General features: G+C 34.6%; 1 pseudogene across 1 annotated transcript in view; it reads right to left on the minus strand.

Moving 5' to 3' along the window:
* Nucleotides 1-7930: 7930 nt before the first annotated feature.
* Nucleotides 7931-19447, minus strand: part of LOC143241973 (activin receptor type-2A-like) — a 46710-nt pseudogene continuing 35193 nt past the window's right edge. Inside the window, exons 10-11 of the transcript XR_013022375.1 lie at nucleotides 18586-18733; nucleotides 7931-11664 (exon numbers count right to left, since the gene is read on the minus strand). The product of XR_013022375.1 is annotated as an activin receptor type-2A-like (transcript). The remainder of the gene's footprint in view (nucleotides 11665-18585; nucleotides 18734-19447) is intronic.

A 19447-nucleotide genomic window follows, 5' to 3' on the forward strand; every position in this document is an offset into this window, starting at 1 on the left:
TGGTTCTACTTCGTATATATTATCAGTGATGTCGAGAAACCCACTTGTTGAGAAATATTTATGTAAAAACGGCTCGTTTGGGTTGAGAAAATATTTTACGTAGAAGAGCGAACAACGTTTCGACCTTCTTCGGTCATCGTCAGGTACACAAAGAAAGAAAGAGGTAACTGACCAGAAGCTGACCACATGTTTGGAAGGTGTTGTGTAACTGAGTGTCGGAATGTAGAGGGCGGTGTTAGATGTTTGAAAATAAACCAATATAAAGGAACGCCTTTATACCTATATTAAATATAATAAAATAAAATTATATATTCAAACATCTAACACTGCCCTCTACATTCCGACACTCAGTTACACAACACCTTTCAAACATGTGGTCAGCTTCCGGTCAGTTACCTCTTTCTTTGTGAACCTGACGATGACCGAAGAAGGTCGAAACGTTGTTCGCTCTTCTACGTAAAATATTTTCTCAACCCAAACGAGCCGTTTTTGCATACATATATATTATTGCTATGATACTGATCTAGTGTTCAGCGCGAAACCGAGTCAATGGTTCACGTCAGGTTGCTAAAAATTGTTTCACAATCTGGACCCTATGGATGCTTATAAGAATGAAGGGCAAACCCATTATTCGATTAGAGTAGCCCCTAAACAGGCGGTGGGTGTTCTTCTTCTAATCTGCCAGTTCAGAATCAGGAACAGCTTCACGAATAATCGAAACAAACACCGAAACTGAAACCATTGATAATACAAATAGTTACGTCTTATCGTAGTGTTATCAAATAGTTACGTCTTATCGTAGTGTTATCAAATAATTACGTCTTATGGTAGTGTTATCAAATAGTTATGTCTTATCGTTGTGTTATCAAATAGTTACGTCTTATCGTAGTGTTATCAAATAGTTACGTCTTATCGTAGTGTTATCAAATAGTTACGTCTTATCGTAGTGTTAACAATAACCACTGAACTATCAGCTATTTAGAATCATCTAAGAGCATCTAACAAATATCTTTCTTGGAAGTATAATTTCTTTAAAGCATTTCATCTGTTTGTCGTTAAACATAAATTTATACAATGTGTTGTGACTACCACAAGTATTGAACTTACCGGTGTAAGCCCTTAGTAAAGCAATACTAAATTTATCGAACATGTTAATGAACTTTAGTTTAAAACAATTAAATGAAGAAAATCGGGTCATAAGTTACTCGTAAGTATGGTGTTCCTCAGTCTCTCACATCGTATCGTAAGTACGCTGTTTCTCAGTCTCTCACATCGTGTTGTAGGTATGGTGTTCCTCAGTCTCTCACATCGTGTTGTAGGTATGGTGTTTCTCAGTCTCTCACATCGTGTTGTAGGTATGGTGTTTCTCAGTCTCTCACATCGTATCGTAGGTATGGTGTTTCTCAGTCTCTCGTATCGAGTCGTAGGTATGGTGTTTCTCAGTCTCTCGTATCGTGTCGTAGGTATGGTGTTTCTCAGTCTCTCGTATCAAGTCGTAGGTATGGTGTTTCTCAGTCTCTCGTATCAAGTCGTAGGTATGGTGTTTCTCAGTCTCGTATCAAGTCGTAGGTATGGTGTTTCTCAGTCTCTGCATCATGTCGTAGGTATGGTGTTTCTCAGTCTCTCACATCAGATTGTGAGTATGGTGTTTTCAGTCTCTCACATCAGATTGTGAGTATGGGGTTTCCTTGTCTCTCACATCAGATTGTGAGTATGGGGTTTCCTTGTCTCTCACATCAGATTGTGAGTATGGGGTTTCCTTGTCTCTCACATCAGATTGTGAGTATGGGGTTTCCTTGTCTCTCACATCAGATTGTGAGTATGGGGTTTCCTTGTCTCTCACATCAGATTGTGAGTATGGGGTTTCCTTGCCTCTCACATCAAGTGGCAGTAATGGTGTTTCCTTGTCTCTCACATCAAGTGGTAATATGGTGTTTCCTTGTCTCTCACATCAGATTGTGAGTATGGTGTTCCTTCGTCTCTCACATCAGATTGTGAGTATGGGGTTTCCTTGTCTCTCACATCAGATTGTGAGTATGGTGTTTCCTTGTCTCTCACATCAGATTGTGAGTATGGTGTTTCCTTGTCTCTCACATCAGATTGTGAGTATGGTGTTTCCTTGTCTCTCACATCGGATTGTGAGTATGGGGTTTCCTTGTCTCTCACATCAGATTGTGAGTATGGGGTTTCCTTGTCTCTCACATAAAGTCGTAATAATGGTGTTCCTTCGTCTCTCACATCAGATTGTGAGTATGGTGTGTCCTTGCCTCTCACATCAAGTGGTAATAATGGTGTTTCCTTGTCTCTCACATCAGATTGTGAGTATGGTGTTTCCTTGTCTCTCACATCAGATTGTGAGTATGGGGTTTCCTTGTCTCTCACATCAGATTGTGAGTATGGGGTTTCCTTGTCTCTCACATCAAGTCGTAATAATGGTGTTCCTTCGTCTCTCACATCAGATTGTGAGTATGGTGTTTCCTTGTCTCTCACATCAGATTGTGAGTATGCTGTTTCCTTGTCTCTCACATCAGATTGTGAGTATGCTGTTTCCTTGTCTCTCACATCAGATTGTGAGTATGGGGTTTCCTTGTCTCTCACATCAAGTCGTAATAATGGTGTTCCTTCGTCTCTCACATCAGATTGTGAGTATGGTGTTTCCTTGTCTCTCACATCAGATTGTGAGTATGGGGTTTCCTTGTCTCTCACATCAAGTCGTAATAATGGTGTTCCTTCGTCTCTCACATCAGATTGTGGCTATGGTGTTTCCCCTGTCTCTTACGTCAGGTTATAAGTATGTGCATTTCTACTACATTAGTTCGTAAGTATGGTGCTCTTCTATCCACCATGTTAGGACATTAAGTATGTTGCTCCTGTGTCCACCATGTCAGGACATTAAGTATGGTGCTCCTGTGTCTATCACCATCTAAATCTAAAGTGTGTATATAAATCAATCCTATGACACAAAAGCTTGACTGTCATAAGCTGTTTGGGTAGCTAAGTGTCCATTTTTAATTTCATCTACAGTATGACATGTTGTAGCAGGATGTGTAAAAACCAAAAGTCACGTGCACTGTCTGAGGAGCAGAACTATTGTTTATTCAGAATTGCCTAAAATATGCAAGAATGGTTGACTTCATCTACTGTACAGAACATTGCAAGTGGATTATTTTATATACAAAGAACAATGACAACCATTCACTACAACACATCTCTTATGGCACTCTTACACTTCCCTCGGAAAACAAGCCATGTGCTCTGATATGGCTGTGGTATGCACATATAAATGTTATCTTTCCAACAAGTGAAGAGTTCCTGCCTCACACAGAGTAGAAGCAGCACATGTAAGACATATAAAGGTGTGTCACGACACAATACTTTACCAAGTTACACATGCTTCATATAACACTAACTAATCAATCTTTCATAGCATGGATTATTTGTTAAAACTTTAGACCACTTAAAAGGTTTCAAATGGAAACACTAGAACTTTCTATTTCTTCATCACTCTACGTTAGGTCAACTGCTGAAAAATGTTAAAAATGTGATATACAGACAAAATGACAGTTTCTCATCAAGTATAAGCTACAAATATACTGGATACAAGTTTTCTTAAATATCAGTTATTGAATGGGCAACAGTGAAACCATCTACTTGAAGGCAACAATGAAACAGAGTGCTGTTATTCTGACATCAAGAACCATACAAGTCAGATGGCTACAAACCTAAATTATTCAATAAAAACAGTTTCAGTGGCTACAAACTTGACATAAAATTTAAGTCCCTTGTGAATAAAATCTTCACGAAATAAAACTGACATCTAGTATTTATGTTGTATCTTACAATAATTGAGGCACTTGTTGAAAAAAGTGAAACTTGGGGTGAAATAAAAACATTCCATAACCCCGATTATTGTTCCAGGTACATAAATGTGATATAAAAACATTAAAAAGAAAAATGTCTGAAGATATATAACATATCAAACTCCACCAAAAATATCATTTGGAAAAATCTTATAAGTATTATGTTTGTAAGGATGAGCTGAATATGAAATTACAACAGATTGTTGGTTTCTGGAATGTATGGCATGTTTCTGATACAGAACTCTCATGTTGTGATTTATTTAAAACAGGAAATCACCTTACCCGTCATTTCAATTTTATTCAACAAGATACATTTTCTGTTGTAAAATATGAGACAAATAACACCTGAAAAGCAACAAAAATAAACAAAACACAAAAACATACATGATCTGTGTGCATGCCACTTTTGAGATATTTTATTTAAAACACACAACATGCACTACTGTTGTTTGTGGCAATGATTTACCTTCTGACAGAAAGTCATACTTTAAGAGTGGATAGCTAGCACTGTATGTCTTGAAAATAATTAACAAAACCAAAGGTTACTGCAGCATGGCAAGTACAACACCAAAATTTTGCCATATTTTGTAAACATTTCTCCCCAGTACTCTTAAAACACATCTTGTACCAACTTGACACTATTGCCAAGTTATATAGTACTTTATATGGTGAAAACTTCCTGTATATTTTTAGATCTTCGAGTTAACACCTTCCTTACTGACATAGACCTCAACAATGAAAGTACTCTTTACTATTACCCATTTAACCTTTTATATTAATTTATTACAAAATCAGTTTCAGCAACAGTTTCAGTACTAGGAGCAAAATAGTGACTATGAAATCTCTAGTAGTATCCATCTAAAAGTTAACTTTCACAAACCTGTTTAAAAAGTCCGTCAGTCTACCCAGCATCCATTAGCCACTCCACTCATCGTTCCTGACTTATTTACAGTTCAGTATTCCTCTCGGAACAAATAATAGTTGAAATTTACATTATTAACAGTTTTTGTCTGGAAGAACTTTACATTTAGGACACATAACTATAAGAATGACCTATAAAATATCTGTGAATCCATCCATAACAGTTATGTGTATTTACACAATCTTTCTCCTAAGACCATTACAAGGTTAAAAAGTGAACATCCTCAAAGATCCTACCAATATTAATTGTCAAGTACTAACACTTTCTGGTTTGTATTTGATTAGATGAACCAACTACACTAATTTAATAACATCTAGGGTGTGGCACTTTCCTCAACAGTTCCAGTATACCAAGGTAAATTAATGGACCAGATTGGAAAATAAATTACAAAGAGATACAAACATAATATTCAACTATTCTGTAATATACCAAGTTCAAATGATATTATAATCTATGGTTCAGTTATTATTTTGAGAAGCACCACTCTGTGTAACATCTTAAGAACAAATACAGAAACAGAGTTAACATACAAGATTACACAACAATGATAAGATGTCAGGCCCAAAATACATGTTAAAAGCACAATGGAAGTTAAAAGACACCTCTTGAAGTTAAAACAATATCTACAGTACCCTTGTACACAGCACCACAATAACGATCAGGCTGAATATTTAGTTTATAACAATGAATTAATACTAACTTTGGTGAAAAATACCATACAATCTGTACAAAATATTCAGATAAAGTGAAAAACAATGAAATTGTCATAAAATATATGAAATTAGCCCTATAACTGGGACTCTGAGACAAATGTACCTGAAAAACTATTCAACTTAGTTCTGTTTATGATAATAAAATTAAATAATGAAGCCAATAAACAGGATCTAACACTTCATAAGACATTCCTTGAGAGGTAAGAAAAGCAAAATCACAAAACATTTCAAGAATTTATTTAGATCACAAGAAACGACACAAAGTTTGTACATTTATGGTCTAAAAACACCAGAATAAGTTTACTGATAAAACTTGAATAGAGTTTAAACTGAAATCAAATCAAATGCTCTCATATTAACCAAAATTTACTTTGAGCATGCAAAAATTAGGGGGATGGATTTGTGGGGATGTCTGAATATAGTTTTGAATGAAAGCCGAGGTCATAGTAACAAAAGTATGTATAAAACATGATGATCAGAACTCCCTTTCTCTATTTGTAAATGTTGACAAACAAATAGCACAAATTTAAAAAGGTATACTGAAATTTATGTAGCTTCCCATAAAACTATAAATATATCAAATACTTTGTATCTTTATAATTTCTAATGAGAGACGGAACAAATACTACAGTATATGACTTTAGTTTTACAGTAATGCCTGATATTACTTCTCCTACAATCAATACACAGTGGAACGATACAATGTGGCTCTCAGGAACAAAAATTTAAACTTACATAAGGACAAAATTTTGATCGTGACATTTCAAACATCCAATATGAGCTACCACAAGTTGCAATATAAACTTGTTTAGTCAGTGGTTCTTGAAACGTTTATCAAACACACTGTAAAGTACAACAACACATCACTAAATGAAAAACACCTTTTGGTTAATATGAAAGAGACCATAAAAACATACAGACAGATTGTTTTCTCAAGCTTCCTATGGGTTAAACAGTATTTAACATATGAGTTTACATGTTAACATAATGTTGAAACTTCATAAGAAAATTACAAAGTGAGTTTTTTTGTATGTTACAACATAAAATAACTTTTTACTACATATGCCACAGGTTACATAGTTAAGTTTCTGTGTTTAATTCACATTGTTAAATGTATATTATCCATAAAGAGTACTAGATTTATCTGAGATAATACTTAACGTATATGGATATCAAACTTCTATCTTTATCCACTAATCAGTATTGGTTTAAACTTCTACCGATAGTTGAAAATAAGTCAATCACAGTCTAGTCTGTTTTCACTAGATATACATTTTTCTTGTTAGCCATTTTCAATTATTAATGCAACATACCCCAAACATCTTTTTTAACCAAGATAATTTTCAGTAAACAAGCCACACAATAAGAAACAAACCTCAACAGTAAGTATTTCTTGCAATTATATACTCTTCAGAAATTTAGCTAATTTGGAAACATGGTATAAGGTCATTCATTAAAACAAGTATTGGCTAGTGGCTATTTTCATCTATTGTACCATGTACTTCATTGACCATTTTTCTTATCAGCAACTGGGTATCAATGTACAAGTCTGCAGCCAAAGAAATGACCAGCAAATAGTATCCATGGTGACTCAAGTTCCAATACTAGAGCACCAAAGGGAATACCACCAGAGATATCTAGCTGCCAGCAAGAGAAACAAGGTTTTCAGATAATGAAGTGTTTAAACTGAAGGCAACATTAGATATTTTGGCATATCCCTAGCACCACAAAATGTAGCCATGGGCTGCCACCTACTGACTCGACTTACTTAAAGAAAAAGTTAGTTACATAATAAAGTATGTGAAAATGGTTACATTGTCAAAGAATCAAATGGTGGATTTCAATATCTTCTACAAAGTACCAGAACATAATGAAGTATGTGAAAATGGTTACATTGTCAAAGAATCAAATGGTGGATTTCAATATCTTCTACAAAGTACCAGAACATAATGAAGTATGTGAAAATGGTTACATTGTCAAAGAATCAAATGGTGGATTTCAATATCTTCTACAAAGTACCAGAACATAATGAAGTATGTGAAAATGGTTACATTGTCAAAGAATCAAATGGTGGATTTCAATATCTTCTACAAAGTACCAGAACATAATGAAGTATGTGAAAATGGTTACATTGTCAAAGAATCAAATGGTGGATTTCAATATCTTCTACAAAGTACCAGAACATAATGAAGTATGTGAAAATGGTTACATTGTCAAAGAATCAAATGGTGGATTTCAATATCTTCTACAAAGTACCAGAACATAATGAAGTATGTGAAAATGGTTACATTGTCAAAGAATCAAATGGTGGATTTCAATATCTTCTACAAAGTACCAGAACATAATGAAGTATGTGAAAATGGTTACATTGTCAAAGAATCAAATGGTGGATTTCAATATCTTCTACAAAGTACCAGAACATAATGAAGTATGTGAAAATGGTTACATTGTCAAAGAATCAAATGGTGGATTTCAATATCTTCTACAAAGTACCAGAACATAATGAAGTATGTGAAAATGGTTACATTGTCAAAGAATCAAATGGTGGATTTCAATATCTTCTACAAAGTACCAGAATATCTACCCTCTCTCATCTTCTTTTCTAACCACTTTGGTTTCCCAGAAATTCAACAGCCAATCCAGTTTACAAATGTAATGAGGGAATTATATTTTGTCTTTGAATGAATGTTTCTATAAATTTAGTGCTTTTTGAAATTCTCAGAACATGTTTCTGGTGACGTAAGGAAATGGCGAACTTACAAAAAACAAGCACCATTTAATCCTGCAGGGTTTCATCAATCACTCTTTAATATTCCACTAACCACACTTCTTGATATAAACATTACATTCTGTAAGGTTTAATCAACCACTCTTCAATGTTCACTAACCACACTTTGAGACAACAAACTTGATACAAACATTACATTCTGTAAGGTTTAATCAACCACTCTTCAATGTTCACTAACCACACTTTGAGACAACAAACTTGATACAAACATTACATTCTGTAAGGTTTAATCAACCACTCTTCAATGTTCACTAACCACACTTTGAGACAACAAACTTGATACAAACATTACATTCTGCAATGTTTAATCAACCACTCTTTAATGTTCCATTAACCACACTTTGAGACAACAAACTTGATACAAACATTACATTCTGCAAGGTTTAATGAACCACTCTTCAATGTTCACTAACCAAATTTTGACACAAACTTGATACAAACATTACATTCTGTAAGGTTTAATCAACCACTCTTCAATGTTCACTAACCACACTTTGACACAACCTACTTGATACAAACATTACATTCTGCAAGGTTTAATGAACCACTCTTCAATGTTCACTAACCACACTTTGACACAACAAACTTGATACAAACATTACATTCTGCAAGGTTTAATGAACCACTCTTCAATGTTCACTAACCACACTTTGACACAAAAAAATGACACATACATTACATTCTGTAGGGTTTAATCAAGTACTCTTCAATGTTCTATTAACCATACTTTGACACAAAAACTTGATACAAACATTACATCTTGTAGGGTTTAAAGAAGCACTCTTCTGTTTCTGTTAATCATACTTTGACACAAAAAACCTGGTAATACATACAGATTACCCAGCCATTATAGGAACCTTTACGTAAGGACTACACAAATGTCTTATAAGCACCCTCGCCTCCACTGCAAACAAAATGGAGGTAAATCATAGATGCATCCAACTGATAAAAGTGAGATTTCACTGGAAAATACAAAAAAACCTGAATATATTCTGTAAAACATCTACAACACTTAAAGGACAAACACAGTTCATGATGCAAGAATTGTACACAACAGTTAGGTGGAATCATAGTGAGCCACTATAATATTGGCACCTATGTTAGATAAGATGTAATAATAATGTAAACTAAAGCAAATCAAAATACAACCTGACATTTAACATGCAGCTGCTTTAACATGTACAACAACTTATCCATTTACACAGTAAGTTATCTATTACATTCCATCACAAAATATTCAAGATTTTGCAAATTCTTTGTTAGGATCAAGGAAACTGGTCGTGGTTAAAAAAAAAAAAATCACATATTAATAGTTATCACAAAAGACTGAATCGGTAAAGTTACATTTCAAAGGACTACTTCATTATGAAGTCTTTAATGTTACTTTTCATAACTATGGAAAAAATGCAGAAGCAGGAAACTTCCTCTTATTAACTTCAGTAAGAAGACATAAACTGCTAGATTTGAAACTTTCTCTCTAAAATAACAGTTATGTAGTCAGGAATACTGTTTACATAGGCATTACCAAGTTATAAAGTTTCAGCCATTCCTAACGATGTAATTGTGCAGCTATTGGTGAACCACTCAGAAAAACTTTACGTGACATCAAAACTAACACTAACATAATCATTCTCAAAATCAGAAACATATAAAACAGAACCTGGTACAAGATATAGTTACTGTTAATAAAAACTCTAAGATTTCATGTTTAGGAACATCTTTATGTATTACATTTTATGACCCACTGAAGGTCAATTCTGATTTAATTTGGTAAAGAGATGTCACAATAAAAATACAAAACTCATTAGAATACACATTTGTCTACTGCAATGAAATCCTGTGTGCATTATACACTCTTTGTGTAAACCAATCACCATCCAGTCAGAATTTAGAGCATTATTACCAAAAGAACAATTAATTAAAACAAAATAAACAAACTTGTTTTGTTTGTGAGTTCAAACCAAAGCTTAACTGAATGATAATTTACTAAATAACCTGACACAACAAAAAAGTTCATACAGAATCACTTACTCTTCAATTTAAAAAATTCACTTATGTTTTTCTTTGTTAAGAAACATAAATTAAAACAAGAAAAAATGCAGAAGGTATTGTATTTTATTTCTGTATTTATTAAAAAAATTAAAATTAGTTTTAAAAGCATAAAAAATGACACAAAGAATGTATTTCCTTGTTCAAAGAAATAAACTTGTTTTTGTACATCAATTCACGTCACTTGTTTGCTTTAAATAAAATAACTATAAATTTTACTTATATAAAAAAAAACTTGCTTTCACAACTGTCAAGTATCAAATTCAAGAATATGGAGACTTCAACAAAAGAGGCATTAATCCAATCACTATTAAATCAATTGCACATCACTTTAAACCAGAGATATTTTCATACATGTTTTAATATTTACTACTAAAAAATACAGCTACAGGTCTTTACGTGGTTTAGATTTCACTTAACTTTTGCTAATGGATTGAAGTGACATTAGTGCCACTATGAAAATGGTGAATGTCCAATAAATAATGAATAGGAACAGCTACATCTAAAGTTGGCTACTATGAGGTTATCAAGTTGGAAGAAAATAAATATTCTAGTGGAAAAGTCCGCTGATTTAAGTAAGTGACTTTTCACTATGTCGATAAGGGCTTGTCACCAAGTGCAGGAATGTTGTTTAAATACTATTATAATGTATCATACAATTTATACTAATATTGGCTTTTCTGTTTAACTGGGACAGAATCTCACCAATATGAGTAAACCATTGAGCATCTAGTTAATGTTTGTGATATAAAAATTTCGGTCTGAGGTGTTTTATGTAAAGTGTGTTTCCTGAGGTAAACTGACGATTTCATAATATTGTACTCATAAAAAAAATTTAGTTCAGTTTGATACACAGATACACATAGAAACAAACAAAACAGCTGCAGTTCACTTTATGTATCATAAAAACCATGTGATGTTAGAATTGAAGCAAAAACTAAAACCACTTTAGGATGGCACTGAGATAACTCAGTTAACACATGAAACTAAAATGTAGAAAACAATTTCTTAAACAGTTCCTGGTCACTGCATAATATAAAAATTGACTCAATAAATGAAAAAAAAAATGTACAGTTAGTCCACAAAGTTATGTTTCATAAGAAACATACCTACATCTACTTACATCCTACATCTAAAACAGCTTCTGTATGCAGCTGTTATTACATAACCTTGTTGTACTTGCTGAAGGAAGAAGGCACAACAGGGTCTATGGGTGGTAAGACGACTCCATACTTCCACCCTGCTTGTGGAGACCGGATTCTTTACAGAAAACTAACTGTGAGCAAGCAAGTGCTGGTTGTTTCTCTGAGGTAGTACTTGGGTTCTTCAGATCTGGAGAAAAAAAAATGAAAAATTTGTAATGTTCTTGGATCAAACCTATACTGAAAATTATACATAAAACACTAGGTATTTCTAAAGTATATACTATTTGTATGCATTTTAAACATTAATACACAACCACACCAGGCAAATCTTTGTACTAATAACAAAAACTTATTTAAAAGACAATTTTATCGTTTTCAATTATTATATTGAAAACTTTATAAATTATTAGTGCACCTACCAAGATGTTTATAACAACCTTTCAAGTACCACAAACACACATTTTGTCACAAGAAAAAAACTGTCGAAATACATGGGCACAAAGCTTTATTATTTGGAATTGTTTGTGATGTAAACAATGTAGTTAGAACATTCCCACTGACACAAATGTTTGTACTTTGATCATACAAGGTTTTAGCAACTGCTACTTAGTAATTATACAGGCGTGATTCATAAAAGTTGTTTTGGTTTTAATAATACATTGTCTGTAATTTAAGTACACAGATTTCAAAAATAACAGAGATGTTTCACAAATCAGAAATAAAAAAGCTCTTACTTAGATCAAATTATGATTTCCTTTACCACAATGAACATTTTTTATTATTATGTTTGTTAAAAAAATACAAACTAAAGAAAAGGGAAGTACACACTGATGTTAAACAAAGATGTATCATCATTCATCATGACTTGTGTGTGATGATGTTAAACAAAGATGTATCATCATTCATCATGACTTGTGTGTGATGATGTTAAACAAAGATGTATCATCATTCATCATGACTTGTGTGTGATGATGTTAAACAAAGATGTATCATCATTCATCATGACTTGTGTGTGATGATGTTAAACAAAGATGTATCATCATTCATCATGACTTGTGTGATGATGTTAAACAAAGATGTATCATCATTCATCATGACTTGTGTGTGATGTTAAACAAAGATGTATCATCATTCATCATGACTTGTGTGTGATGATGTTAAACAAAGATGTATCATCATTCATCATGACTTGTGTGTGATGATGTTAAACAAAGATGTATCATCATTCATCATGACTTGTGTGTGATGATGTTAAACAAAGATGTATCATCATTCATCATGACTTGTGTGTGATGATGTTACACAAAGATGTATCATCATTCATCATGACTTGTGTGTGATGATGTTACACAAAGATGTATCATCATTCATCATGACTTGTGTGTGATGATGTTAAACAAAGATGTATCACCATTCATCATGACTTGTGTGTGATGTTAAACAAAGATGTATCATCATTCATCATGACTTGTGTGTGATGTTAAACAAAGATGTATCATCATTCATCATGACTTGTGTGTGATGTTAAACAAAGATGTATCATCATTCATCATGACTTGTGTGTGATGATGTTAAACAAAGATGTATCATCATTCATCATGACTTGTTTGTGATGATGTTAAACAAAGATGTATCATCATTCATCATGACTTGTGTGTGATGATGTTAAACAAAGATGTATCATCATTCATCATGACTTGTGTGTGATGATGTTAAACAAAGATGTATCATCATTCATCATGACTTGTGTGTGATGATGTTAAACAAAGATGTATCATCATTCATCATGACTTGTGTGTGTGTGAAATGTCTTTAGTATCAAAACTACGTACTGAGTTTTCTCTATTACGTACTGTATCTGGAACATCTCATTCCAATGGCCAACCATAATCAGCTATCATGCTGATGTTACACCTTTCCTGATACCATTTTATTTTCCAGATGTCTTGATGAAATCTTTCCCCTTGTTCTCCGTTTTGTTCACTGAGATTTGCTGCAGAATTGTCAATAAGCAAATGTCAGAAATGAACGTTCTTTAAATTTATCAAAACCTTATTTCACGATAGGCACCTAATTTTTGGCCTTTGTTGTTTCTTAATGATATCTTAATAAGCAATTCATGCTTTATTTTCAATTTTCCTTACTGTCCTTTTGAACTGTTCATTTAAAGTCAATTTATAACCTAAGGCATAACAAAAATTCCTTCTTCAAGTCTCGCCTCTGAAGGATCTGGGAAGTTCTTACATTGATACTTGAAACAGTCACCATCTTTATCTAAGGTCTCTACAACCTTCTTCATCAGGCCCAGTTTTGTATGAAGTGTAGGTAACAGGACGTTCTTTGTATCAACCAAACTTTCATGTTCAATGTTTTTTTAACCTAGTATCAGGTTGACTCTGTGTGACCACTGTTTATTTATTCACTGTTGATTTAGGTGCTCTGTGTTTCAATCACACAAAAAACATGGCAACTCTGTATGACCTAACTGTTGACCCAACAACATACAAAAAAAAAACCTTTAAGTTTCTAGAAAGTAGCCAGCTGTATTCTTCATATTTGAACCTTACTGTGAAGAAGTTTGAGATTTTTCTATATTTTCTTCCAATTGAGAAATAGAAACAGACACATATATGTTACCATATATGTTACCACTATGAAGATGGACACCTTTTAGAATTATTTTGGAGGAGTCATTGAACAACCACCACTTACTTCGTTCATAGACTGTAGCTTCTAACAGTGGTATTAATTCAGCAATACTGTTGAAATAAACCACTGAACCTTCTTGTAAAAAATATGGTAGAAACTTTTTCTTACATTTCTCTGCCAGTAGAATGATGTCTTTGAAGGAAACGTAAGTTCTTAACCGAATGTCTGGACTACAAAATCTTGGAAGAATACTTTGGAAGGCCTAAATCTGTCACCAAATCATTAGGTTCACCTTTGTATGAAAAGTTGTGGTTCACCAGATGTTTAAGATTGAAAACAATCACTGTTATCATTTCTGATGTCATCAAATGAAACTGTAAGAAGAGTCTGTGGTGTAGTAGGTACAGATACATCAGGTCCATGGTGTGGTAGGTATGGATACATTAGGTCCATGATGTGGTGAGTACAGATACATCAGGTCCATGGTGTGGTAGGTATGGATACATCAGGTCCATGGTGTGGTAGGTATGGATACATTAGGTCCATGGTGTGGTGAGTACAGATACATCAGGTCCATGGTGTGGTAGGTATGGATACATTAGGTCCATGGTGTGGTGAGTACAGATACATCAGGTCCATGGTGTAGTAGGTAGAGATACATCAGGTCCATGGTGTAGTAGGTAGGGATACATCAGGTCCGTGATGTAGTAGGTACAAATACATCAGGTCCACGGTGTAGTAGGTACAGATACATCAGGTCCATGATGTAGTAGGTAGGGATACATTAGGTCTGTGATGTAGTAGGTACAGATACATCAGGTCCATGGTGTAGTAGGTATGGATACATCAGGTCCATGGTGTAGTAGGTATGGATACATCAGGTCTATGGTGTAGTAGGTATGGATACATCCGGTCCATGATGTGGTAAGTACAGATACATCAGGTCCATGGTGTGGTAAGTACAGATACATCAGGTCTGTGGTGTAGTAGGTATGGATACATTAGGTCTGTGGTATAGTAGGTACGGATACATCAGGTCCATGGTGTGGTACGTACAGATACATCAGGTCCATGGTGTGGTAAGTACAGATACATCAGGTCCATGGTGTGGTAAGTACAGAAACATAAGGTCCATGGTGTGGTAAGTACAGAAACATAAGGTCCATAGTGTGGTAAGTACAGATATATCAGGTCCATGGTGTGGTAAGTACAGATATATCAGGTCCATGGTGTGGTAAGTACAGATACATCAGGTCTGTGGTGTAGTAGATAGGGATACATCAGGTCCATGGTGTTGTAAGTACAGAAACATCAGGTTCATGGTGTAGTAGATAGGGATACATCAGGTCCATGGTGTTGCAAGTACAGAAACATCAGGTTCATGGTGTAGTAGATAGGGATACATCAGGTCCATGGTGTTGTAAGTACAGAAATATCAGGTTTGTGTTGTAGTAGGTAGGGATACATCAGGTCCGTGGTGTAGTAGGTACAGAAACATCAGGTTCGTGGTGTAGTAGATAGGGATACATCAGGTCCATGGTGTTGTAAGTACAGAAACATCAGGTTCAAGGTGTAGTAGATAGGGATACATCAGGTCCATGGTGTTGTAAGTACAGAAACATCAGGTTTGTGTTGTAGTAGGTAGGGATACATCAGGTCCATGGTGTTGTAAGTACAGAAACATCAGGTTCGTGGTGTAGTAGATAGGGATACATCAGGTCCATGGTGTTGTAAGTACAGAAACATCAGGTTAGGTGGTGTAGTAGGTAGGGATACATCAGGTCCATGGTGTTGTAAGTACAGAAACATCAGGTTCATGGTGTAGTAGATAGGGATACATCAGGTCCATGGTGTTGTAAGTACAGAAACATCAGGTTCGTGTTGTAGTAGGTAGGGATACATCAGGTCCATGGTGTTGTAAGTACAGAAACATCAGGTTAGGTGGTGTAGTAGATAGGGATACATCAGGTCCATGGTGTTGTAAGTACAGAAACATCAGGTTCGTGGTGTAGTAGGTAGGGATACATCAGGTCCATGGTGTTGTAAGTACAGAAACATCAGGTTCGTGTTGTAGTAGGTAGGGATACATCAGGTCCATGGTGTAGTAGGTACAGAAACATCAGGTTCGGGTTGTAGTAGGTAGGGATACATCAGGTCCATGGTGTAGTAAGTACAGAAACATCAGGTTCGGGTTGTAGTAGGTAGGGATACATCAGGTCCATGGTGTAGTAGGTACAGAAACATCAGGTTCGTGGTGTAGTAGATAGGGATACATCAGGTCCATGGTGTTGTAAGTACAGAAACATCAGGTTCATGGTGTAGTAGGTAGGGATACATCAGGTCCATGGTGTTGTAAGTACAGAAACATCAGGTTCGGGTTGTAGTAGGTAGGGATACATCAGGTCCATGGTGTAGTAAGTACAGAAACATCAGGTTCGGGTTGTAGTAGGTAGGGATACATCAGGTCCATGGTGTAGTAGGTACTTGCTTCAGGACTTAGGCTTTTGAAAGGTTACTGTTATTATCTCTGAAACTTCTCTCATTAAGTCAGTTGTCCAAAAAAACAATTCACATAGTTCTCAAATATGAATTTTAAAATACAAATAATACAACCACTTAAACAGGATGCCCCCAAACTAACTATAATTTACCTGGCCTACCAAAATGTTTAAAACTTACTGGAACACCAATTTCACTCTTCATTTAATAAAACCTGCTTAGCAGATGCCATCTTTACCAAATAAATTAACACCAAAACTTTGTAATCGTGTAATGCACAAATTAGCCTTTCTATTGATCATAAGCACATACAAGTGAAAAGTTACGTGTCAGTAAGTAATTTCAAAAGCATGAAGAGTAAGATGATACTTTTGTGGTGAAAACAATTTCATTCGTATCTCAAAAGCTAAAAGATGAGAGATGTTCTGGCCAGTAAAGACTTATTTGGTGTACATACAGGCAGACAACCTGAAACCAATGTATCTGGTGTACATACAGGCAGACAATCTGAAACCAATGTATCTGGTGTACATACAGGCAGACAACCTGAAACCAATGTATCTGGTGTACATACAGGCAGACAACCTGAAACCAATGTATCTGGTGTACATACAGGCAGACAACCTGAAACCAATGTATCTGGTGTACATACAGGCAGACAACCTGAAACCAATGTATCTGGTGTACATACAGGCAGACAACCTGAAACCAATGTATCTGGTGTACATACAGGCAGACAACCTGAAACCAATGTATCTGGTGTACATACAGGCAGACAATCTGAAACCAATGTATCTGGTGTACATACAGGCAGACAACCTGAAACCAATGTATCTGGTGTACATACAGGCAGACAACCTGAAACCAATGTATCTGGTGTACATACAGGCAGACAACCTGAAACCAATGTATCTGGTGTACATACAGGCAGACAATCTGAAACCAATGTATCTGGTGTACATACAGGCAGACAATCTGAAACCAATGTATCTGGTGTACATACAGGCAGACAATCTGAAACCCATGTATCTGGTGTACATACAGGCAGACAATCTGAAACCAATGTATCTGGTGTACATACAGGCAGACAATCTGAAACCAATGTAAGAGAAGAAAGAAAATTTACAAATTTAGAGTGCACAAGCAATACATGACACATACACAAAAAGAGTGCCAATTATTTAGATATTTATTTTAAACATTAAGAAATCATTACTTGTATCAACTACATTCTGATGCTATGTTTATTGAGAAACACTAGTAATATAGTTGTTTCATTAAATTTTGAAAGACATTCTGTAAAAGTTGTAAAATGCAAACTTTTACCCCAACCATGCCCAGGGGCAGTACTGGAATCATGATTAAACTTCAGAGAAAACTCATGCCATCATCACGATTGTTTATGAACGAATGACAGTCAAGAAATTTGTGTCACTAAAGTGTAAGTACACATAAAACCATTTACAACAGAACATTTGAAAATAAAAGAGCTTACCAAATAAACACAACTCTTGACTTATTAGAAGTATTATAAAACTTTAATAAATAAGCAAATTAAACTCTGATTAAATCAAACAATTTTATTTTAGCTACACCTAACAACTACTTGTTTCTTGAAAATATAAGTATATAAATGTTTTGTTTTTAAAATAATCAGTAGAAAGTTCAGAACTTCTTGAGTTCATGACCATTGTACTGAAGACAAAATCAGTATTATCACTTGACAATATTCTAAAAAACACTCTGTTGATAATTAACATTAATGTGCTACTCTATTGGTGATTGAAATGTGTTTTTTTACATATTTTTTATTAGATCTTCTAAACATTTCATTAAGTCAAGGGAAAACTAGTAATACAGGGTTTTACTTTTACAACAACTTTCCAATGCATATTAACAACAACAAAACTACTGGTAAGTAAATGTTAAGCTATGAAAGAGACACTAAAATAAAACGTGCCAGTTGTGGTGAGAAATTCACTGCCTACATCTGGAGCAGCCGATTTGTACAGTAATGCTATTCTCTCTTGCACACAGCTAGCAGAAAGTCTTGCCTCTGTTTCGTGATCCCAACACTCATCAATAGTGCTGCAGAGAGCAGCCATGCCCTGATGGGAAGAAAAGTTTTGTCACTAGAGGTCCTTATTACTTGTACAGCAAATAAAAACTGGAACAACAAAAATGTATTATTCTCCCATTATGTAAAGTGTGTTCTTTGAAAGAGATAACCCAAAACTACCTGAGCTATGTAATAGTAATTTGATATAACAATATGAAACACAATTATCATAATGTTGAATAAATTGCATTCAGTTTGAAAATTAAAACATGTTAATATTTCAAACACAAAGATAATTTAGTAGCATTAATGTTATGGTATTACTCTGTGGGTAAAGGAATTTCAAAACACCATACTTAAGAAACATGATCAGATAATCTCCTTGTAGCAATTATAAAAACAGGACTATTGTTCAAAGGATCTCCCTGTATCAATTATAAAAACAGGGTTGTAGTTCAAAAGATCCCCTTGTAGCAATTATAAAAACAGGGTTGTGGTTCAAAAGATCCCCTTGTAGTATTATAAAAACAGGGTTGTGGTTCAAAGGATCCCCTTGTAGCAATTATAAAACAGGGTAGTGGTTCAAAGGATCCCCTTGTAGCAATTATAAAAACAGGATTGTGGTTCAAAGGATCCCCTTGTAGCAATTATAAAAACAGGATTGTGGTTCAAAGGATCCCTTGTAGCAATTATAAAAACAGGATTGTGGTTCAAAGGATCCCCTTGTAGCAATTATAAAAACAGGATTGTGGTTCAAAGGATC

This window comes from Tachypleus tridentatus, unplaced genomic scaffold, assembly GCF_004210375.1.
Source record: "Tachypleus tridentatus isolate NWPU-2018 unplaced genomic scaffold, ASM421037v1 Hic_cluster_1, whole genome shotgun sequence".
NCBI classification, from domain to species: domain Eukaryota; kingdom Metazoa; phylum Arthropoda; class Merostomata; order Xiphosura; family Limulidae; genus Tachypleus; species Tachypleus tridentatus.